This window comes from Vicia villosa, linkage group LG4, assembly GCF_029867415.1.
Source record: "Vicia villosa cultivar HV-30 ecotype Madison, WI linkage group LG4, Vvil1.0, whole genome shotgun sequence".
Classification (NCBI taxonomy): Eukaryota; Viridiplantae; Streptophyta; class Magnoliopsida; order Fabales; family Fabaceae; genus Vicia; species Vicia villosa.
Genome location: NC_081183.1, coordinates 33,867,212 through 33,875,087, shown reverse-complemented (window position 1 = coordinate 33,875,087; position 7,876 = coordinate 33,867,212).

Below are 7,876 nucleotides of genomic sequence, written 5' to 3'. Positions count from 1 at the left end.
ATACTCTTCTTTAGTTCGGTAAAATCAGGAACACATACTCGACTACCAAACCTCGAGATATCATTCTCATCAATTTTGAATTCACCTCCTTTGCCTTGGTTAATCAAAGTCAATTTATCAACCAACTCAACATCATTTTTCTGACCCGCTCTAATCTCATCAAGGATACCACTTGTCAACTTTAACATACCCAATTTAACACTGTTAGGAGCATCTTCACATACCAAACTTAAGTCTCTGAATTGTTCCATTAAGTCCAATTCCTTCACCATCAGCATCGACATATGTAAAGACTTCCTACTCAAAGCATCCGCAACATTGTTCGCTTTACCCGGATGGTAATTCAATCCAAAGTCATAATCCTTAAGAAATTCTAACCATCTGCTCTGTCTCACATTAAGCATTTTTTGATCGAAGAGATACTTCAAACTCTTATGATCACAAAACACTTCAAACCTCGAACCATACAGCTAATGCCTCCACAGTTTCAGTACAAATACTACGACTTCCAACTCTAAATCATGAGTCGGATAATTCCTCTCATGCACTTTGAGTTGTCTTGACGCATAAGCCATTACATGTGGATTCTGCATCAATACACCACCTAATCCCATTAATGAAGCATCACAATACACCACAAAAGATTCCGTCGGATTCAGCAAAATTAGAATAGAAGCACTAGTCAACCTCTTCTTCAACTCTTGAAATCCTTCTTCACACTTCGAATCCCAAATAAACGCTTGCCCCTTTCTAGTCAACTTAGTTAACGGTAATGCTAACTTCGAAAATCCTTCTATAAACTTCCGATAGTAACCTGTAAGACCCAGGAAACTACAAATTTCGAAAGCAGACTTCAGAGCTTCCCACTGAGACACAGCTTCTACCTTCGCCAGATCTACGACAATACCATTCTTGGAAATCACATGACCAAGAAAACTTACTTCGCTTAACCAGAATTCACACTTCGATAATTTGGCATAAAGCTTCTTCTCTTTTAATAACTCCAACACAATTCTGAGATGTTCCGCATATTCTTCTTCGCTTTTGGAATTTATCAGAATGTCATCAATAAACACCACGACGAACTTATCAAGATAAGGATGAAAAATCCTATTCATATACTCCATAAAAACACCAGGTGCGTTAGTAACTCCAAATGGCATCACATTATATTCGTAAGGACCATACCTTGTTCTGAAAACAGTCTTTTGAATATCGTCCGTCTTTACTCGAATCTGATGATACCCAGACCTCAAATCAATCTTACTAAACACACTTGCTCCAACCAGCTGATCCATCAAATCATCGATCCTCGACAATGGATACCGATTCTTGATAGTAACTTTATTCAGTTGTTTGTAGTCTACACACAACCTCATAGACCCTTCTTTCTTCTTCACCAATAACACCGGCGCACCCCACGGCGACACACTAGGACAAATAAACTCCTTCTCCAGCAACTCTTCCAATTGACTCTTCAATTCAGCCAACTCAGATGCCGACATTCTATAAGGTGCCATCGACACAGGAATAGTCCCAGAAATCAGATCGATAGAGAATTCCACTTCTCTCTCAGGCGGCAACTCTCTAACGTCTTCTAGAAAAACCTCTGGAAAATCACACACCACTGGTAATTCACTACTCACTGCTTTTCCTTTCATCTCCATTGATGCAAATAACATAAACACGGCTGCCCCGTCTTTAACCGCCTCACCCATCTGTCTCGCAGTCATCTCTAAGTCCTCGACACTAACCTCTTCAAGAAAGATAACCGTCTTCGTAAAACAATTGATATGAACTCGATTGAATTGCAACCAATTCATCCCCAAAATAATGTCAAGCTGTTCAAGCGGAAGACACATTAAGTCCATTCCAAACTTTCTACCAAATATATCAATAGGACAGTTCCAACATGCAGATGAAGTGGTCACTGAACCCGACGCAGGAGTGTCAATAACCATACTTCCATTTATACTAGATATCTCTAAATTTAATCTCTTAGCACAATCCAATGAAATAAACGAGTGAGTCGCACCAGTATCAATAATCGCAATCAAAGGTGTTTCATGTATGAAACACGTGCTTTTAATCAGTCTATCCTCTAGAGTAGTCTCTGATCCAGACAAAGCAAAAACCTTTCCTCCAGACTGGTTCTTCTTTGGCTTTGTGCACTGCGAACTGATATGGCCTTCTTCACCACAGTTGTAGCAAGTCACGGTCTTCATTCTGCAATTAAAAGCAATATGACCTGCCTTACCACACTTGAAGCACTTCTTCTCGCCACTCTTGCACTCATTCCTTCTATGCCCAAGCTCCCCACAATTGTAGCACCTAACGGGAGCACCAGAATCTCCCCCACAAGGCCTTTTCCAATCACCAGCTTTTGGGTTTCCTTTACCATATGGCTTACCTCTATCCATAGGCTTCTTACCCTTCTTATCAACTAGCTCACGAGAGTGAGATGACTTCACTTTAAGGTTATCCTCCTCAAAGATCCTGCTACAGTATACTAAACCAGCAAATCGGCGAATCCTCTAATATCTGATGCCTTGCTTGATCTCGTCATGAAGGCCATTCTCAAATTTGATACACTTGGAGAATTCACCAACTGCATCGTTGTTGTAGTGCACGTAGTACTTAGCCAACTCAACAAATTTGGAAGCATACTCCGGCACCGTCATACTACCCTATTTAAGCTCCAAAAACTCATTTTCTTTCCTTCCCCGAACATCTTCAGGAAAGTACTTCCTCGGAAATTCCCTCTTAAATATGGCCTAAGTAATCGCTATACCATCAGAATCCAATTCAGCTCTAGTTGTAACCCACCAGTCATCAGCTTCCTTCGATAACATGTGAGTGCCATACCTCACCTTCAGGTTCTCTACGTAATTGATCACTCGGAAGATCCTTTCAATTTCCTTCAGCCACTTCTGAGCACCATCAGGATCATGAGTACCCTTGAACAACAGAGGATTGTTCCTCTGAAAATTCCCTAATTGTTTGTCAGCACCAATCCCAGCTCCATTGGCATTCCGTCCCAGCACATCAGCAATCATGCCCAGAGCCTCTACAATAGCATCATCATTTCTTCCACCTCTTCCAGCCATTGTTCTGCTAACCACAAAACAATTTCATTAGCATAAAGTATCGATAGTGATAACTCGCACTAGTCGCATACAAGGGAATAACTGACACTAAGACTCTGGTCACAACGACCGACTATGCTCTGATACCACTATTGTAACACCCTTCTAAACCCCACGACAATTAATAAAATAATCAGAGTGAAAACATATAACCAAGAGTCTCACAATTAATTTAAACCAAACATGTGTCAACTGTCATGCATTATTAGAAACGATTGTCAATAAATAACATCATGTTTTAACACATCGGAAAATGCATATCACCAAAAACATAGTAATAGAAAAAAACCGAAACCATGAACTATAGTACGTAATTAAACTCTAAACTAAATTGTTCTCTAGTTTACGCTATCAGAGCATGACTGACACGACACCAAACTACTGGATGAGATCTATAAGCCATCCTCACCGAGCAATAAGCCGCTACTCCTTAATCTGAAAATATCAACATGTAAGGGTGAGTCTCATTCAAAATTAACAAGTATTATGCAGTCATAAGTAATAAAACGTCATAGCATCATCATTCACCCAATCAAACATGTATTCAGATTTTCCAACAGTTACTCAAATCACCATACCAAAAAAAAAAATACAGCACCGAGTATAACGCACATTATTCAATCACACCATATCCTCATGCACATGAATGAACTGACACTATGCATGTGGTACCATACATGGGCTAAACCCATCCGACTGATCTATTCATCTTCAAGATACAGCCCAACCGGAACAAATTCCGCACAATGGGAATGATGCCCACCATTTGATCCACAACATCATCGGGATCCATCACCAAATGCGTATGAATGAATGCATACATATGACATACTTATAACATCACCGATCTGATGCTTCACATCGTCTCATTACAACTCACCATTTCATCACCAATAAGCATGCACATGTTTTAGAAATCATTCAATTATATCACACATGATCATGTTAAATATCATCCAATTCACAATAGACATCAGGATAAGTTCATTACCATAAAACACATTTCTACATTCACACATATATGCACACAATGTTACGGTTCGTCGTTTAAATAAAATCAAGATTTAAAATAAAATTGGGCCACTGCCCATTTCATCAATTCATCATATAAAGCTCTTAATCAGCTTCGCAACGCCCAAAACGACACATAAATCGGACGCTCGAATCAAAAGTTACGGATTTTTAAAATAAAACAATCTATCAAAAAGTTTCAGTGGTAACCGGTTACCATAATTGGGTAACTCGTTACCCTGTTCAAAATTTAGATTTTTAGGCTACTGTTTCTCTGATAACCGGTTCCCGTAACTGGGTAACCCGTTACTCCATTCAAAACTGCACTTTCTACGCCTCAGTTTGACTGGGTAACCGGTTACCATAACTGGGTAACCCGTTACCCTGCACCCAGCATAAAAAATTCTGCAGCTTCCTGCTGCTACGAAATTCACCCCTTTTACCCAAAATTCTAACTTTCAAAACTACATAAAATCACCCAAAAAGCATATGAATCATACATATACGTAACACAACAATTATAAACGCATCATTGCATCAATTTCTCCAATTCTAATCAATTTAGGGATTAATTTCCATGAACAATTCTACCCTAAGACCTCAACACATTCAATTGAAATCAACAACAACCCTAATTTGTTCTACTACCCTTGATTGTATAATAATCACTAACCCGAAGAGTCCCCACTTACCTTTGATCGGAGCTCTTGAAGGTCTTCTTCTTCCTCTTCTTCTCCTCTTTCACGTATCTCTTCTGTTCTCTAACTTTTGTTCTTTTGCTTCTATTTTTCCTTTTTCACAACTTCTCTAATTTTATGAAAAATTAAATAATGATTAGTGAGGCCTATACTCTTAGCACCCCCTCTCTACTAATCACAACACAAAAGCTCAATATCATTCTTTCATAATTTTTCCAATAATCCAATTTAATTAATTAACTCCAAATAATTAATTTAAATTCCAATTAAATTAATTTATGAAATTATGGGGTGTTACACCGCTCTTGTAGCCTCTATCACTTCCTCTTTGAATGTTAACTTAAAGAATTCTTTCTTGGTCATAGTTACAAATCGAAGAAGTCTATCAGACTCTTATGAGCATATAATCCTATAAAGTCTGGGTTCCAACCCATTTTCTATAAAATTTTATGCGAGGATATTAGGGAAGATATTTGGAATTTTGCGAGGTCTACTTTTGATATAGGTTACATGGATTCTTAGGTGGTAACACACTCACTTTCGAAATAATTCATCATGTTAGCTTGTGTAACGTGAATTGTAGCTAGGTCTTAAATTTTTGTGTGAATATCATTAGGCCAATGCTTAGAAAGATCACAGTCCCTTTGGAGAGTAGCGTCATTTTAGATAGAGGTACAATTGATAATGTTATTATTCTCCATGAACTCATATACCATTTGCATAAGTCTAAGAAGAAACAAAGTGGCGTTATTTATAAGCTTGATATTGAGAAGACTTATTATAAAGTGGATTGAGATGTTCTTTATGACATCCTCCATTACATTGGATATCACTCGTCATGGTCCTAAAATATCTCACTTGTTCTTTGTAAATTATGTGCTACTATTTGCCAAGGAAAACTTTTCTCAAATACAATTCATTGTTAACCTTTTGGATACTTTCAATTCTTTTTTTAGGTTTCAATGTGATTCTAGTTACATCAAGACCTTATTTCTATTAAGGTGTCATTCGAGCCACTAAAGATAATCTTGAGAAGCGTACAAGTATAAGATTTACGGATTGGTTCAAAATGAAATATGAACGAAAATTGAAATATGATTTATTAGAAATATATGATACGATAGTGATCGGTCACCATTTCTAGTAAGTTTCCGCATCTTTTTCCGACCGAAATTCGTAATCTTGGTAATACTAAGTGGCATTGTCATATGTTTTTTAAAGTAAGTTTCTTGTTTTTCGGTTGTGTGATGTTGTTGCATGTTAGTGTGTTTTGAGTATTATACAAGTGCCGTTTTATGCGTTGGTTGTTAGTTTGTGTGTGGCCAGGTTGATGCACGGGAGAGGTAGAAACTTATGGCGCGCACGAGCGGAAAAAGAAGCCAAAAGAGCCAAAGCTGAGGTCAACACGGGCACCCGTGTGCATGCACACGGCCCGTGTCAAAAAGTGGATGGAAAAGCATTTCTTGAAGGCTAGGCAGAGGTTTCACACGGGCACCCGTGTTCCTGCACACGGTCCGTGTGAAAAGATGAGCAGAAAGTGGATTTTTTACAAAGGAGCAGAGGAACAACACGGGCACCCGTGTTCCTGCACACGGCCCGTGTTGGCAGGCGCGGGCAGATCTCCAACTTTTGAGATTTTGAAAGCCTTGAACTCATTAAGGGTATTTCGGACCTTTCGGATACTGGGGATGTGAGCCAACACTACTAAAACCTAACGGGAAGAAGGATTGAGGCATCTTGGATCATTCAGAATAGAGAATTACAGAGAAAGAGCAATCAAGGGATTTGGAAGAGATCTTCAAGAGCAATCGTGATTGGAGATCATATCGACCGATAATTTCTTGTAATGTCTACATTTACTCTTGTTATTTTCTTGAACACTATGAGTAGCTAAACTATTCTATGCTAGGGTGATGTCCCTAAATCTTTTCATGTAATGACTTGTTGAAACCGTTGTTGATGAATTTGATGTTTTTATAAATTGAGTTTATGATTCAAAGTTTTTCATGCTTCATCATATTGGAAAATATTTTATCGATCTACGGTTAGGGTTAGGCGTGACACACCTCCCTAATGCATTTTGAATCAAAACACTACCGGTAAATCGCTTAGGAATAAGGATTTCACTATAGTGATCATCCATTCTAGATTACGTTGCATAATGTCTTAATACTAAATTCAATTATTGAGGAATTGAAATTGACTTTTAAGTATTAAGAAGTTCTCCACTAAGGAATTAGGGAAAACCATTTTATAGAATTGATACTCAATTGTAGTCACATCTTTTTGTTAACAACGGTGTTCTCAAGGAGTCACGTAAGATTTATACATCAACCTTAGCATATCTTCTCATATTTGTACCAAATTATCATTTACTTATCGTTTTTAATTATAAACAGTTAGTTAGCTTTTATCAAACAAATCAAAAACCAACCATAGCTTTTTGTTCAATTGAAATTTAGTCCTGGCTTATATTTTATCCGCAGTCCTTGTGATCGATACTTGGATAAATCTCCACTTTAATAACTACATCGGTAAAAAGTAGTACACTTGCTATTTCTCGATCAAGTTTTTGGCGCCGTTGTCGGGGACTGCCAAACTATAAGCCGAATTTTAAGTCAATTGAAATTTTGTTGCTCTGCGACCAAAATTTTATTTTTATCTGTTATTTTAATTTTATTGCAATTTTGTTATCTGTTCTAACTATTGTCTAACTGTTTATGCGAGGTCAGACCTCAGCTAAATTTTCCTTTGACACAGAACCAGAAAGAGCTCTGCACGAGAGACGCCGCAAGGCGAGAATTGAAAGACTGGCAGTACCAAGTGCAAGTCATAGTGTTCCACATCAGGAAAACGACGACGAAGTGTCTGTGCATTCGGAGCACAGCGACTCGGACTTTGACAGGGAGATAAATCAGGAATTGGTTAACATGGCTGGAAATCAACCTCCGGCGGAGAGATTGTTAGGGGACTATGGAGGGGCAAATGCTCATCCCAACCGGATGACTATTGTTAATCAAC